At 39.0% G+C, this 18,086-nt stretch overlaps 1 long non-coding RNA gene across 1 annotated transcript; it reads right to left on the minus strand.

Moving 5' to 3' along the window:
• Window positions 1-14,282: 14,282 nt before the first annotated feature.
• Window positions 14,283-15,771, minus strand: LOC109238119. Its single transcript, XR_002069701.1, has 2 exons — window positions 15,421-15,771; window positions 14,283-14,523 (listed from the first exon to the last, which is right to left on the minus strand). It is a non-coding gene; the product is annotated as an uncharacterized LOC109238119 (long non-coding RNA).
• Window positions 15,772-18,086: the final 2,315 nt, after the last annotated feature.

Here is an 18,086-nt window from a genome sequence, read left to right on the forward strand (position 1 = left end):
AAGAAGATTATCCTCAAGAATTTCAACTCTTGAGAATATAGGTAATTCAAAGTCAAATGTGAACCAAATGGTCCCATTCTCTCTCAAATAATTCTCCATTCTCAAATACACAAAAGCTCATCATAAAAACGAGTCCTAAATCTATTTATACTTACTACAACAACAACAACAACAACAATAACAACAATAACAAATTCAGTAAAATTTCACAAATAGATTTTGGAAAAAATAGTGTATGCGCGAATCTTACCTCGTATCTTGTAAAAATCGAGAGGTTGTTTTTGATAGATTCTCGGCCCAACGGCGGATTTAAGGGGATGGAAGGGGATTTACTTGAACCCCCTTCGCCGAAAAATTATATTGTATATATAAGGTAAATTTTATTTTTTATCTCTATATATAATGTTTTGAATCCCTTTGATATTGCCCAAAAACATAACTTAGTAGTCAAAGGAGTTCAAGACCTTTGTGAGGTCATTGGGTCAATTCCCACTAGCTACAATCTCATTTAATTTTTTAATCTTTTTTGTTTTTTGAACCCCTTAACGAATATTCTATCTCCACCACTGCTCGACCAAGGCAAAAATAAATAAATTTAGCTAAATGGAGTGTTTAGTTAGTTGGTGGGTGATTTGGTTTCACATCCTTCCCCTACTTTGATGTCAATTTTTCCCCCCATAAGTCATTATCAAGAAATGGAGCATCTTTTAACTTCTAGTAAGATATCTATTAAGTGACGCACTTTCATTTTCCTATGAATTTTAAATTTCCCCTTTTCTTGTTTTTCTTTACTAAAATAAGATATCTACCAAACGAATAGGTCATTAAAAATCCATCACAAAAATAATTATTCCATTATCCACTTGAAACATTGGAGATAATTTGAAATATATCCCTCTCTTTCCAATTGCGTGATAGTTAATGAAAAAAGAGATTCCCACGTCTTTAATAATTGGTCCCATGCTATAATATCTCCTAAGGTTCTATTCAGTTGGTCTAGAATTGATGTCATTCCTTACCCACCCTACCCTACACTCCAAATAAATGGATTCTAGAAAATCATAATAGGTTAATAATAGATTTTAAGTTCTATTATATAGTACTAATTAATAATGCAAAGATTATTTATGCAGTTATAGCATGTTAGGCTAAATTTCAAAATCTCCTTATTTAGGTTTTTTTAAAATTAAAAGTGCTTTTCGAAGAAGTACTTTTATAAGGTAGCGGTTTGTGTTTGCTCATCCGACCTACCCGACACTCCAACGAAATGGAATCTATACCATAATAATATGTTAACAATCGAGTTTAAGTTGTCAATTATATAGTAAATGACAAAATAACAATTGAGGACAAGAAATATTTCACTTGTGAAAAATAAATTACCGATCCTCTATTCTTTTCGTCAAATAATATCACTAATTAAACATCAAACAACTTCAAGTCATCAAGGATTGTGATTGGATCGATAAAATTACTTCACCTTTAATCAGAAATTTCGAGTTGAAGCAATACAATAATCGAGATGGTCACACACTTTAACAAACACTGTAATATTATCAGTGGTGTTGAAAATATAATTAAGTAAATAAAAGTGTGTTCTCTCTAACAACATAAGCTTTTAGATAAGATGATCACACACTTCAACATTGTCACAGAGCAAGTTGAGGTCCTGGATTCGAGTCTCAGCGTCATCCGATATTTAAAAAAAATGATTCACGTACTTGGCTCATAAAAGAGAATTAAACTCGCACGCGCGGGGCGTTTGGGACATAATTAAGTAAACATTTCTTTTTGGAGGTCACATTAATTATTGTTTATCTTATCCATTACTAATTTCTGGTGAGTAAGCAATGCCTACTACAATAAGTGGAGAGCTATGAAAACAACATTAAAGAAAAGATGAAGGCCACTTATAAAAACTGTCACGACTCTAGCCCCGAACCCGGTCGTGATGGCACCTCTCGTGAAGACAAGGCCAGCCGGACCAATACAATACATCTTTTAAAGCAATTAATGATCATAAAACAGCTTAAAGTATAACTTATAGTAATAAATTCGCGGAAACATAGATAACAGTAAGGGGAAACCATCCTGACACAGCCCAAACCGGGGTATCACAAGTCACGAGCGTCTAAGATAACAAATCTCTCAAATGTAACTACAGAGTCTCAATACTAGAATGGAAGGTAAAGATATAGATAGAGAGGAGCTTCAGGCTGCGAACGCCAGCAGCTACCTAAAGTCTCGTCGAAGATCCGCCTGAGCTGGGACAAGTCAACACTCGGGAGCGGGACCTGCTATGCCTGAATCTGCACACACGGTGCAGGGAGTAATGTGAGTACTCCGACCCAGTGAGTAATAAATATAAATAATGGCTGAAAGCAAGAAAACACGCGAAAGCACAAAGTAATCTATACAGAAGCAGTAAAATTACTTTAAACAGTAAATCAATGAAGTAATCAAGTAAAATCCCTTTTTAACAAGTAAAACAGGTAAGTAACAAATAGAAATCCGCCCCTCGGGCACAGTATCAATCACTCAGTATAGTATCAGCCCCTCGGGCTCACTCTCAGTATAGTATCAGTCCCTCGGGCTCACTCTCAGATCAAATGGGTACCCGCGCTCACTGGGGGTGTACAGACTCCGGAGGGGCCCCTTACGGCCCAAGTGCTATATCAGGCCACCTCGTGGCATCATCTCTCGGCACTCGACCTCACATCACTCAAGCCACCTCGTGGCGTATAAATGTATCTCAGGCCCTCGGCATCATATCACTCAGTGTATCCTCACATATGGCCCTCGGCCGTACTCAGTCCGAAAAATCATCACAAGCCCCTCGGTTATTAGTAAACAGTAGTCCTCAGCCCAAAACAACATTTAGAAATATCATTTAAGTCTCAAAACTGAGTAAAAGTGGCTGAGTTGTAAAACAGTGAAAAGCAGCAGGACTGAGTTCAAGTAATAAATCAATACAGTGAGGCAACAGTGATAAAAATCCCCGAAGGGTTCAAATAGTTGGCACGAAGCCCAAATATGGCAATCAGCCCAAATCATGATGATAACAAATAAGTTTCAGTCAAATACGCGATAAAATCATCTATCGGGACGGACCAAGTCAAGATTCCGAGTAGTAAACGACCCCACGCTTGTCATCAAGCGCGTGCCTCACATCAATAGAGCACTACGATGTGCAAATCCGGGGTTTCAAACCCTCAGGACATCATTTAACATCATTACTCACCTCGAACCGGCTAAAACTCTAGCTCGCGACGCCTTTGCTCCTCGAATCGGCCTCCACGCGCGTCGAATCTAACCAAAACCAGAACGAATACGTCACAATATGCTAAGGGAACAAAGCCCAAGCAAAAACAATCGAAAAATATCAAAAATCCCGAAATTAGCAAAACCCGAGCCCCGGGCCCACTTCTCGAAACTCCGAAATTTTTACATCAACGGGTTCCTTATCTCCTCACGAGTTCATACATACCAAAAGCTCTCAAATCCGACCTCAAATGGTCCTTCAAATCCCTAAATCAAATTCAAAATCCCAAGCCCTAGTTGAATAGGAAGGAGAAAGGCAGGGCTGCGAGCGTCAGGCAGCTACCTTGCTAACTCCGATGAACCTGCCACCGAGCTCAGAAATATCTGGATCTGCACATAAGGTGCAGGGAGTAATGTGAGTACGCCAACTCAGTAAGTAATAAAAGTAAATAAGGTCTGAGTAGTAAGAAATCACGTAAACCACGGCATAGCACCACAGTGGGTACAGTATGTTTCCAAAACAGGATACAAATCAAATCATCTCATTAACCTCCGATTTCAGTAAAAACCCTTTGAAAACTGTCTTCCTAACAGTTTCAGTAGAGGTTCAATGTAGTTCATAGTGAAAACGATGAAAATCATAATCGGCCCCTCGGGCAAAACGTAGTTTATATATAGCCCCTCNAAACTAAATAGTCCTACACGACTTAGTGGGGGAAAAAATGACTCAAAATCACGGATGAAATGTTTTATAACCTTTCTGCCCCAGTTCTGGAATTCCCTTCATCGCGTTCGCGACCACTGCCTCGCGAACGCGAAGCACATCTTTTGTTTTCCCCAAAATTAACCCTACGCGAACACGAGATTCACCCCGCGAACGCGATGCTTTAGACTCTTATACCTACGCGAACGCGCTCCCACATACGCGAACGCGAAGAACAACAGCTCCTGGACCCCTCACGCTCCAACTCCACTATGCGAACGCGACTGACCCTTACGCGAACGCGAAGCACCATCCTCCAGCCTTCCGTGAACGCGAGTCATCAAACGCGAACAGGAAGGCCAAACTCAGACCACCCCAAAATCCTTCTACGCGATCGCCACTCGCCCCTCGCGATCGCGAAGGCCAATATCTCTGCAACACCTGAACAACAATTCTGCAACATTTCAACTTCAAAAATAGTCCGATTGACCATCCGAAACTCACCCGAGGCCCCCGCCGACCTCAACCAAAAGTACCAACACATCCTAAAACCTCATTCAAACTTGTTCCAATCATCAAAACACCTCAAACAATACCAAATCCATTAATTCACATCGAATTCAAGCCTAAGTTTTCTAAAAACTTCCGAAATACGCTTTCGATCAAAAACCCAACTAAACCATGTCCGAATGAATTGAAATTTTGCACACACATCAAAAATGACAAAACGAAGCTACAGCAACTCTCGGAATTCCATTCCGACCCTCGGATCAAAATCTCACCTACCAACCGAAAATCGCCAAAATACTAACTTCGCCAATTCAAGCCTAATTCTACACCGGACCTCCAAAACTAATTCCGATCACGCTCCTAAGTCACAAATCATCTCCCGAAGCTAACCGAACCGTCGGAACTCTCATCCGAGCCCTCTAACACATATGTCAACATCCGGTTGACTTTTCCAACTTAAACCTTCTTAAAAGAGATTAAGTGTCTAATTTCTTACCAAATCCACTCCGAACGCAAACTAATCAACTTGATCACATAAAACACGGATAACGAAGCATAAAGAAGAAGAAATGGGGGAAACGGAGCGGTAACTCATGAGACGACTGGCCGGGTCATCACATCCTCCCCAACTTAAACAAACGTTCGTCTTCGAACGAGTCAAGAAACATACCTGAATCCTCAAATAGGTGAGGATATCTGCTCCGCATCTCCCGCTCGGTCTCCCAGGTAGCCTCCTCCACGGGCCGACCCCTCCACTGCACCTTCACTGAAGCTACATCCTTTGACCTCAACTTCCGAACCTGACGCTCCAAAATGGCTGCTGGCTCTACATCATAAGTCAAATCACCCTCCAACTGAACCGTATTGAAATCCAGAACATGGGATGGGTCTCCAATATATTTCCGGAGCATAGAAACATGGAAAACTGGATGCACACTCGACAAGCTGGGTGGCAGGTCAAGCTCATAAGCCACCTCCCCAATCCTCCGAAGTACCTCAAAAGGCCCAATGAAATCAGATTCAACTTCCCTTTCTTTCCGAATCTCATAACACCCTTCGTGGGTGAAACTTTCAACAGGACCTTCTCACCGACCATGTAGGATACATCTCGAACCTTCCTGTCCGCATAGCTCTTCTGCCTCGACTGCGCTGTACGAAGTCTCTCCTGAATTACCTTCACTTTATTTAAAGCATCCTGAACCAGATCTGTCCCCAATAGCCTAGCCTCACCGGGCTCGAACTAACCAACTGGAGATCTACACCGTCTCCAGTACAAGACCTCATATGGAGCCATCTGAATACTCGACTGATAGCTGTTGTTATAGGCAAACTCTGCAAGTGGTAGAAATCGATCCCATGACCCTCCGACATCAATAACACAGGCGCGTAGCATATCCTCCAATATCTGAATGGTGCGCTCGGACTGCCTGTCCGTCTGAGGGTGAAAAGCTGTGCTCAACTGCACCTGAGTACCCAACTCTCGCTGCACAGACTTCCAAAACTGGGAAGTAAACTGAGTGCCCCGATCTGATATGATGGAAACTGGGACACCATGCAACCGAACAATCTCCCGAATATATATCTCTGTCAGCCGCTCTGAAGAATAAGTAGTACAGATATGAATGAAGTGCGCGGACTTGGTTAGCCTATCTACAATCACCCAAATAGCATCGAACTTCTTCAAAGTCCGAGGAAGTCCAGTAATAAAGTCCATAGTGATCCTCTCCCACCTCCACTCGGGAATAACCATCTGCTGAAGCAAGCCACCGGTCTCTGATGCTCATATTTCACCTGCTGACAATTAAGACACCAAGCTACAAACCCCACAATATCTTTCTTCATTCTCCGCCACCAATAATGCTGTCTAAGATCCTGATACATCTTCGCGGCACCCGGATGAATGGAATACCGCAAGCTATGGGCCTCCTCCAATATCAACTCCCGAAGCCCATCCACATTGGGCACGCAAATCCGGCCCTGCATCCTCAACACCCCATCATCACCAATGGTCACATCTCTAGCATCATCATGCTGAACTCTTTCCCTAAGGACAAGCAAATGCGGGTCATCATACTGGCAATCTCTGATGCGATCATATAAAGAAGACCGAGATACTACACAACCCAATACCCGACTGGGCTCAGAAATATTCAACCTCACGAACCGATTGGCCAAAGCGTGAACATCAACCGCAAGAGGTCTCTCCCCAACTGGAATATATGCCAAACTCCCCATACTCACTGCCTTTCGGCTCAAAGCATCGGCCACCACATTGGCCTTTCCCGGATGGTACAATATAGTGATATCATAATCCTTAAGCAACTCAACCATCTCCGCTGTCTCAAGTTAAGATCCTTTTGCTTGAACAAATGCTGAAGACTGCGATGATCAGTGAATACCTCACAAGACACGCCATACAAGTAATGTCTCCAAATCTTCAACGCATGAACTATAGCAGCCAACTCCAAATCGTGAACGGGGTAGTTCTTCTCATGGGGCTTCAACTGACGAGAAGCATACGCAATAACTCTACCCTCCTGCATCAATGCACAACCAATCTCAACTCTCGAAGCGTCACAATATACGGTATATGAACCTGAAGCTGATGGCAAAACCAATACTGGAGCTGTGGTCAAAGCTGTCTTGAGCCTCTGAAAGCTCTCCTCACACTCGTCCGACCATACAAATGAAGCACCCTTCTGAGTCAACTTGGTCAAGGGCTATGCGATAGATGAGAATCCCTGAACAAACCGGCGATAATAGCCTGCCAAGCCAAGAAAACTACGAATCTCAGTAGCTGAGGACGGTCTGGGCCAACTCTGCACCGCCTCTATCTTCTTTGGATCAACCTGAATCCCCTCACTGGACACCACGTGTCCCAAGAATGCCACTGACCTGAGCCAAAACTCACACTTGGAGAACTTTGCATAAAGCTTCTCCTCCCTCAATCGCTGCAACAAAGGCCTCAAATGCTCCCCGTGCTCCTCCTGACTACGCGAATATACCAGAATATCATCAATGAAGACTATAACAAACGAATCAAGATAAGGCCGGAACACGTTGTTCATCAGATGCATGAACGATGCTTGGGCATTGGTCAGCCCAAAAGACATAACCAGGAAATCATAATGACCATATCTGGTCCTGAAGGCTGTCTTGAGAATATCTGAATCCCTGATCTTCAACTGGTGATAACCCGAACGGAGGTCAATCTTGGAAAACACCCTCGCTCCCTGAAGCTGGTCGAATAAATCATCAATGCGAGGCAAAGGATACTTGTTCTTCACTGTTACCTTGTTCAATTGCCTATAATCGATGCACATTCTCATAGTGCCATCCTTTTTCTTCACAAACAGAACCGGCGCACCCCATGGTGACACACTAGGCCGTATGAACCCCTTATCTAGGAGTTCCTGAAGCTTCTCCTTTAACTCATTCAGCTCCTCTGGTGCCATACGATACGGCGGAATAAAAATGGGCTGAGTGCCCGGCACCAGGTCAATACCAAAATCAATATCCCTGTCCGGTGGCATGACCGGCAGGTCTGCAGGAAAAACATCGGGAAAATCCCTCACAACTGGAACAGAATCAATACTAGGAGTCTCAGCTCCAACATCCCTCACAAACGCCAGATATGAAGGGCAACCCTTCCCAACCATGCGTTGGGCTTTCAAGAAAGAGATCACTCTACTAGGACCATGATCAGTTACACCACGCCACTCGAACCTCAATTAGACTGATCAAATGAACCAAGCAACTTGTGCCTCATTAGCACTCCGACACCGCAGAATGTAACCCCACCTTATTGCAACCAAGCAACTTCCTATTCTATGCACTGCACACCCTTACCAATAACCACTCAAGACATTCCGTGATTCTCATACACCTATGAAGCATAATGTAACCCTTGCCAAAATTTTCCTTTACTCGAGCCATCCTCGGTCTCAATCTCCGTAAGCCATAACTGACTCACCAACACGCTTCAAACTAGAACCAACATAGCACCTAACCATGCAATCATCTAATCAACAGCAGGCTCCCCCACTTGGCTCGAGGCCATAGACCAAAACACACACAATAACTCATAACGCATATACTCTATTGTTGCCATAATACCATAGTGAGATTAAACCCAATCCTTCATAAGCCCGTGAAACACAGACCATCTGGTACTTTAAATCTTCTGCAAATATCGCATTCATCCTCGCAACAGTCAAGCCCACTCTTTTAAGCGACCCAAATTTAAATTTTCACACATATATTTCACTGGTAAATGAGATCTTCTAACAGACAACATACGGATCACACAACTCCAGAACACTTCGCAGGAGATAACCCACCTGCTTCGCCTTATACTAACATTTATGTATACCTTCCACCGTCATAATCATTACGCAGTCACTTAGTCTTCTTGAGTCCGAACTCATATCGTAACATGAAATTTACTTCACTCCCAACTAGGAAACATGAAAAGATTCTTCACACACCCATAACTCGGGGCTATACATCCAATCACAATGGAAATCAAGCACCTAATAGATCATCTATCCTCCAGCAGACCCTTCTCGTCGCTTCCAAATCATATGATCACATCTCGCAGTCGCATCACCCTCATCACGTACTAACCAGTCATTACTTCCCTTAATAGGGGCACAACAGCACATATAGATCCAGAAACACATGCTCACGCAAGCAACCGCTCAAGGCTCAAGCTATAGGTAACAATCCGGCCTCAAGTCTTTCTAGACTGGCCCAACATCAACACAGAGAGATCACATCTCACCCCTCGATCAGGGAATCACAAGCCATCAATGCACATCTGATATTGAGCGCTCATGTGCGCATACGAACGCGTGGAAGGAATTTCAAGAGTTACTTTCCAAGCTGAATAAAGGACGCACGATAAGAATTTCAAGAATATGGAGTTTTCCTAAAGGTTCTGCAGCTTCTCGAGGATAAATACAGACGTCTCCGTACCGATCCGCGAGACTCTACTAAACCTGCTCATGACTCGTGAGACCTATGTAACCTAGGCTCTGATACCAACTTGTCATGACCCTAGCCCCGAACCCGATCGTGATGGCGCCTCTCGTGAAGACAAGGCCAGCCGGACCAATACAATACACCTTTTAAAGCAATTAATGATCATAAAACAGATTAAAGTATAACTTAATAGTAATAAATTCGCGGAAACATAGATAACAGTAAGGGGAAACCATCCCGACACAGCCCAAACCGGGGTGTCACAAGTCACGACCGTCAAAGATAACAAATCTCTCAAATGTAACTACAGAGTCTCAATACTAGAATGGAAGGTAAAGATATAGATAGAGAGGAGCTTCAGGCTGCGAACGCCAGCAGCTACCTAAAGTCTCCTCGAAGATCCGCCTGAGCTGGGACAAGTCAACACTCGGGAGCGAGACCTGCTATACCTGAATCTTCACACACGGTGCAGGGAGTAATGTGAGTACTCCGACCCAGTGAGTAATAAATATAAATAATGGCTGGAAGCAAGAAAACACGCGAAAGCACAAAGTAATCTATACAGAAGCAGTAAAATCACTTTAAACAGTAAATCAATGAAGTAATCAAGTAAAATCCCTTTTTAACAAGTAAAACAGGTAATTTGACAGGTAAGTAACAAATAGAAATCCGCCCCTCGGGCACAGTATCAATCACTCAGAACAGTATCAGCCCCTCGGGCTCACTCTCAGTATAGTATCAGCCCCTCGGGCTCACTCTCAGATCAAATGGGTACTCGCGCTCACTGGGGTGCACAAACTCCGGAGGGGCCCCTTACGGCCCAAGCGCTATATCAGGCCACCTCGTGGCATCATCTCTCGGCACTCGGCCTCACATCACTCAAGCCACCTCGTGGCGTATAAATGTATCTCAGGCCCTCGGCCTCATATCACTCAGTGTATCCTCACATATGACCCTCGGCCGTACTCAGTCCGAAAGATCATCACAAGCCCCTCGGGCACTAGTAAACAGTAGTCCTCAGCCCAAAACAATATTTAGAAATATCATTTAAGTCTCAAAACTGAGTAAAATGGGCTGAGTTGTAAAACAATGAAAAGCAGCAGGACTGAGTTCAAGCAATAAATCAATACAGTGAGGCAACAGTGATAAAAATCCCCGAAGGGTTCAAATAGTTGGCATGAAGCCCAAATATGGCAATCAGCCCAAATCATGATGATAACAAATAAGTTTCAGTCAAATACGCGGTAAAATCATCAATCGGGACGGACCAAGTCACAATTCCCAGTAGTAAACGATCCCACGCTCGTCATCATGCGCGTGCCTCACATCAATATAGCACTACGATGTGCAAATCCGAGGTTTCAAACCCTCAGGACATCATTTAACAACATTACTCACCTCAAACCGGCTAAAACTCTAGCTCGCGACGCCTTTGCCCCTCGAATCGGCCTCCACGCGCGTCGAATCTAACCAAAACCAGAACAAATACGTCACACTATGCTAAGGGAACAAAGCCCAAGCGAAAGCAATCGAAAAATATCAAAAATCCCGAAATTAGCAAAACCCGAGCCCCGGGCCCACTTCTCGAAACTCAGAAATTTTTACATCAACGGGTTCCTTATCTCCTCACGAGTTCATACATACCAAAAGCTCTCAAATCCGACCTCAAATGGTCCTTCAAATCCCTAAATCAAATTTCAAAATCCCAAGCCCTAGTTTCTTCCATTTTAGCTTAAGTTCCATGAATTTCTAGGTTAATTTCACAACAGAATCACGTTTTAGGTTCAAAAATCTTACCTCCAATCAATTCTCCTTGAATCCCTCTTTAATCACCTTCAAAAAGTTCTCAAAATGCTCAGCTATGGGGGAAAAATGACTCAAAATCGCGGATGAAATATTTTATAAACTTTCTGCCCAGTTCTGGAATTCCTTCATCGCATTCGCGACCACTGCCTCGCGAACGCGAAGCACATCTTTTATTATCCCCAAAATTAACCCTACGCGAATGCGAGATTCACCCTGCGAACGCGATGCTTTAGACTCTTATACCTACGCGAACGCGCTCCCACATACGCGAACGCGAAGAACAACAGCTCCTGGACCCCTCACGCTCCAACTCCACTATGCGAATGCGACTGATCCTCACGCGAACGCGAAGCACCAGCCTCCAGCCTTCCGCGAACGCGAGTCATCAAACGCGAACGCGAAGGCCTAACTCAGACCACCCCAAAATCCTTCTATGCGAAGGCCAATATCTATGCAACACCTGAACAACAATTCTGCAACATTTCAACTTCAAAAATAGTCCGATTGACCATCCGAAACTCACCCGAGGCCCCCGGGACCTCAACCAAAAGTACCAACACATCCTAAAACCTCATTCAAACTTGTTCCAATCATCAAAACACCTCAAACAACACCAAATCCGTTAATTCACATCGAATTCAAGACTAAGTTTTCTAAAAACTTCCGAAATACGCTTTCGATCAAAAACCCAACCAAACCACGTCCGAATGACCTGAAATTTTGTACACACATCACAATTGACATAACGAAGCTACATCAACTCTCGGAATTCCATTCTGACCCTCGGATCAAAATCTCACCTACCAACCAGAAATCGCCAAAATACTAACTTCGCCAATTCAAGCCTAATTCTACACCGGACCTCCAAAACTAATTCCGATCACACTCCTAAGTCACAAATGATCTCACGAAACTAACCGAACCATTGGAACTCTCATCCGAGTCCTCTAACACATAAGTCAACATCCGGTTGACTTTTCCAACTTAAACCTTCTTAAATGAGACTAAAGTGTCTCATTTCTTACCAAATCCACTCCGAACGCAAACTAATCAACTTGATCACATAAAACACGGATAACGAAGCATAAAGAAGCAGAAATAGGGGAAACGAAGCGGTAACTCATGAGACGACTGGCCGGGTCGTGTCAAAAACTACTTTAAAACAAATGTTTAAGTCATTTTAAAGATACATTATTTATTTCTTATTCTTTCAAATAATGGAAGGAGAAAACGATATCTTAGCATTAATATATCATGAGTAGTAAAGCAAAAGAAAACTAGGATTAAAGAAAACATTTTCAGTACAAGAATCCGAAATTCAAAACCATAGTATAACGATTTTACTTGACCTTCCAATTTCTTATAGCTAACGAAAAAGAAGAAGAGTTTAAGCGTTTGGACATAAAAATTGTGACATTCCGAAAAATAAAGTAAAAAAAAAAATATAAGTGAAAATTATATTTGAAAATTAGAGTTGTGTTTGGACATAAATATAATTTGAAATTATTTTAAATTTTTCTGAGTGATTTGAAGTGAAAATTTTGAAAATCAGCTTTTTGAAATTTTTTAAATTTCGAAAAAATTTCGAAATCCAACTTCAAGTAAAATTTAAAGTTTTTATGGCTAAATACTGATTCCAAAAAAATAAATAATTTTTTTTGTTGAAAATAGTAATATTTGTTTATTGCCAAATGGGGCCTTACAATCATTATCCCGGTATGTACCGTTTTCCTACTTGAAAAATAGGAGGCATTCCTTTTCCCGAAGTTATTGAATAATTTTGTCGAGTCCTCCGACATAGAGGAGCAGCCACTAAGGATTCCTCAAACCACACTTCAAAAGCTATGATGTAAACTAAGTGTGTACATAGGTCGGATTGGTTTGAATTTTGCAATTACTAAACCAAATCAATTGTATCGGGTTATTAAATCTAAAGACCAAACCAAACCAATAAAACTCGAATTTTTTCAATCTCGATTTTTTTCGGGTTTTCGGGTGTTCGGGTTTTTTCGGGGTTCTTTCCGGTAAATCTTCATAGCACAAAACATATGACTTGTGCTCAAAATATTTCTTTAATCCTAGTAAAATACAATTATATAAGGTATTTTTCAAGAAAATAATATAAAATATAGATGTGTCATAGCATTATCCTAAAATATTCAACAATAAAGACAATAAAATTATGTAATATAAATATTGCTAATTAAAAGCCATAATAAAAATTAACATAATCTGAAAGTACTAAGTCATGCTAAAATAAGTAGACTAATAAGAAAGTAATAATTACATGACTAAATGCTAAATAAAAAAATAAAAAGAGGCTATGCATTTTTATTTAAATTATTACAAAATAAAAAATAGATATTCATACATTGTCGTTCGTAGTATTGAATTGAATGTCTTTTGTTAGCATTAATGGGCTTTTGTTAGCATTATTTAAATTACTAATATTAATGACTATAAAACTTATCGGATCATTCAAAAGTTCTAAGTCCAACCTTGAAATAATACCTTAAAAGATAAAGTTAAGTAAAAAGTTCAAAAAATATTTATAAATTACATCACAATAAGTATATTTATATATCAAATATATCTAAAATTTCTATATATGTAATGTCGGGTTGGTTTGATTTCAATTTGACTTTCTTTAGTTAAAACCAAACCAAATCAATTATGATCGAATTTTTTTCTCCAACACCAAACCAACTCAAACCAAACCATAGTCGAATTTTTTTCTCGATTTTACTCGAATTATCGGGTTGGTACGATTTATCGATTTCCTTTGTACACACCTAATGTAAACACCTAATGTAAACGGTCTACTATAATGCAATCACTAGCAATTGCTTCCACGGCTCGAATTTATAAGGTCACACGAAAATATATATTTTACCATTTCAAGTTCCTTCGACAAGATTCTCAATAGTTTCTTTTTATTTTATCAATTATTTTAACCAGTTGTAACATACACAAATTAACGACTAATTAATTAAGCTCGTATCTTGTGCGATGTAATTAGTGGAGAGAAGAGAAAGTTCCTTGCAATAATAAAAACTATACATATTTAAGAGGAAAGAAAAGAGAAAACCATATACTCTTCCATTTGTCCACTCAAAACATATTGAAAAATTACAATATTTTAAGTAGATTCAACTGATTTGGGAGATATATTATTGTGCTTATTAACAGGCATGGATTTTGATCTCTTGAACCATTCACTTGTTGTGTTACCAGAAGTTGGAGTACGGTGATACCTGCACCTGATATATATTAAGAAATTCAATATATCTCATATTAGAAATTTCACAAGGGAAAAGTAAAAAAAAAAAAAACGAAAAAAAAATAAAACTAGTAGACGATATTATCACTAGTCTCAAAATAATTACTACCCTCAACTTTACTATTTTAAGTAAATACTANAAGTTGGAGTACGGTGATACCTGCACCTGATATATATTAAGAAATTCAATATATCTCATATTAGAAATTTCACAAGGGAAAAGTAAAAAAAAAAAAAAAAAGAAAAAAAAAAATAACTTGAGACGATATTATCACTGTCTCAAAATAATTACTCCCTCAATTTCATTTTAGAAAATCATATTTGACTAAAAACAATTTTTTTTTTAAGACTTTTGATTTTTATAAAACCTAATTTTTTTTAAGACTTCTGAATTTAAACGTAATGGTTATAAGATTTTTCACTACTATAAAGTATATGAAATCGCTTTGGACAAATTATATAGCTAAATGAAAAATCTGTTGTTGCTAATCCTATTTAGTAACAGATTAGCGGCATATTATCAAGAAATTTTGTTAGGTTCGATGAAGTTTGACTATTCAATTTTTTTCGTGTTTAAAACTTATGATATTAAACATGTCCCAATACAATCAAACCTTTTTATAACAGTCTCGTTTGTTCCGATGTTTTTTGACGGATAGAGTAAAGTGCTGTTATAGAAAAGATATATTATAATATAATATAAAAATCGATTTTCGAAAAAAATTAACTTTTATAGTGAATGATTGTTATATACGAATATTGTTATAGAAATGTCTTACTAAATAACTATAGCCCATAAGTCACTAAAAGTAAGATGAGAAGTTTACAGAAAGAGTTTAAACGAACTAAAAAGAAAATAGCGTCAGATAAACAATACCTGAACGATCCTCTATGGGTCGTCGGCGAGCACAGGCACTGGCCTTTCGGCGAGTTCGCCGGCAATGAATCGCCGTTGGCGCAGTTATCAGAAGTGGAGACTGTGATACTCTTATGGGAAGCCATATTTTTCTCTGCGAGAAAAAAGGAGAAGAAGAAGAGAAGAAAATTAAAAGGTTCTCTGGTTGAAGAAAGACAGATGTCAAGAGTTCAGTATTTATAGGACAATAATTTGATATTTATCCTCAAACAACTGTGATTATGTAAGGTAGGAAAGTAATCAACATTATCAAGTAGTTTATTTATGTTTGAATTAAAACAACAATAACATACATAGCGTAATTTTACGAGTGAGATCTGGAAAGGGTAGTATATACATAAACTTTATTTTTATCTTAGTAAACATGGGCGAAGTTATTATATGTGGCCAAGGGTGGTCAACTTAAAAATTATGTTGTGTATATGATAAAATATTACTAACTTGTTATTGAGCAAAAAATAGACGTTGAATACCCTTGCACATCCCATTGACAAAGAGTGTTCAAATTATTGAATTTTCTGATTTCACTACGACTTGCGAAGGTAGAAAGGTTGTTTTTGATATACTCTCAGCTCAAGAAAAAGCATAACTATAGCAGTTTAGAAAAAGAAGTACGATAGTAAAGAAGCTATGGAAGCAAGATAATAAGAAAATCGAAGCAGAAGAACATTAGATAGTAATAAAAATCTAAAAATAAGGAAATATAATAATAATAATACTAACTACTAACTACTGATAAAAAAAGAAAACACGCTCAATTACCTATTAACCTTCTACCTTAATTTTCGACCTTCGTACCTTCTTATCAAGAGTTATATACATTAACTATGGTTTGACTTATATACTTTAATTGATTGTGGAAAAAAATATTGTATACAGTGAGTGTAAATTTATTTGTTTTAGGTTAACTATCCATTTTTTGGATTACAAATTTCACAAAACCATGAGTAGTTATCTATATTTATTCTTAGACAACTTGACTGTATAAAAGTTAGGCACTTCATTTAATTTTTGTATGTTTTTTCTTTTCCTTTTTCCATACGAGTACGATTTTTTTTTTTCTTTCTGCACTTTTTTGTCATCACTAGTTTTTAGACTAAAAATCAAAATAAGTGAAACATGCCGTCCCCACTTTCAGATACTTTGAATATAATACAAGGCATGGAATTAATCATTACAAACGTTTCATAGTTGTATTATTTTTTTTTTAGGTTTGGTTTTTGGCATGGTTTTAAGTTTACATAGGTTTGTATCTCCATCATTATTTGATTTGATTCTAAATAAAAGGTGTAACATAATTATTTCAATAGAAAAAAAATGGTCCTACAAGAACTTCAACCATTTATACATTATCGACATATTTTAATATTTCATGTAATAAACTAGTTTTTAATTTTAAAAAACCAGTCTCCAAAATTAGTAAATCAGATAAATGGACAGATGGCAGAGGGTTTTATCTAGAAAATTTATGGACTCCCTTTCCAATGATAAATATGACGATTGGGCCAAAGGCCCATAACTCATTCACTGTTGCCACGTCCTGCAACTCTGCTACTCCAAAAAAGTAAAGACAATTTAATGTCTTATCCAAATCAATCTACTAAGCTTATCCTCACAAAAGGTTCAAATATACAAAAGTAATATAAAATAAGTATATTATTTGTATATTATACGAAAATATATATTTTCCCCAATATTATTTTCTAAATTGATTATACAATATTATTTTCCCTTACTCTATTATACGAAGAAAGTTAGACCTATAAAGTCAACAAACTTAGATTTAGAATTAGCACACTTTTAGTATGCAGAGCACGACTATTATTATAAATTCATGAATAGAAAAGGTACTAATATACCCTATCTTATAACGCATAATTAGCTTGTTTCAGACGTACCTTTTTGCAAAACCTTATGGTACTCTCTTTTTAAGAAATGTAAATAATAGTTTAAAATAACTTTCTCATATAAACATAAGGGGTCATTTGGTACACGAGATAAAGTGGGATAAGGTGTGTGATAAAATTATACCGTGTGGGATAAATTTATTCCATCAACCAAACATGGTATAAATTTAATCTCAGTCTTAATACAGGATAACACACCTTATCCCACCGTATCCCATCAACTTGGGATTATATTGTCCCACCTCACAGTTGGAATAAATTAGTCCATGGATTATAATCCCAGGAATATAATTCCGGGATAACTTGGTCCGCGTACCAAACAACCCCTAAGATGTTGCTTGGACATACCTCCCTTTTATACTGATGCCCCAACCCTTATTTAAGCGATATTAGTGTATGGGTTGAAATCTATCTCTAGAATATTTTAAGTCGAAATGGCATTAGTAAAACATTCGTAGGCCGCCACATGTCGAAGTGATCTAATTAACAACTGTCACGACCCAAACCCAAACCGATCGTGATGGCGCCTCTAGTGAAGACAAGGCCAGCCAGATCAATACAGAACACTTCTTTTAAGCAGTTAATTACCATTAAGCAATTCTGAAGCATGATTTAACAACAATAAATTCGCAGAAGTACAGAATATAACAATAGAAAACCATCCACACAGCCCAAATCGAGGTGTCACAAGTCACGAGCATCTATGAATCCATAATACAG

The sequence above is a fragment of the Nicotiana attenuata genome, unplaced genomic scaffold (assembly GCF_001879085.1).
Source record: "Nicotiana attenuata strain UT unplaced genomic scaffold, NIATTr2, whole genome shotgun sequence".
Classification (NCBI taxonomy): Eukaryota; Viridiplantae; Streptophyta; class Magnoliopsida; order Solanales; family Solanaceae; genus Nicotiana; species Nicotiana attenuata.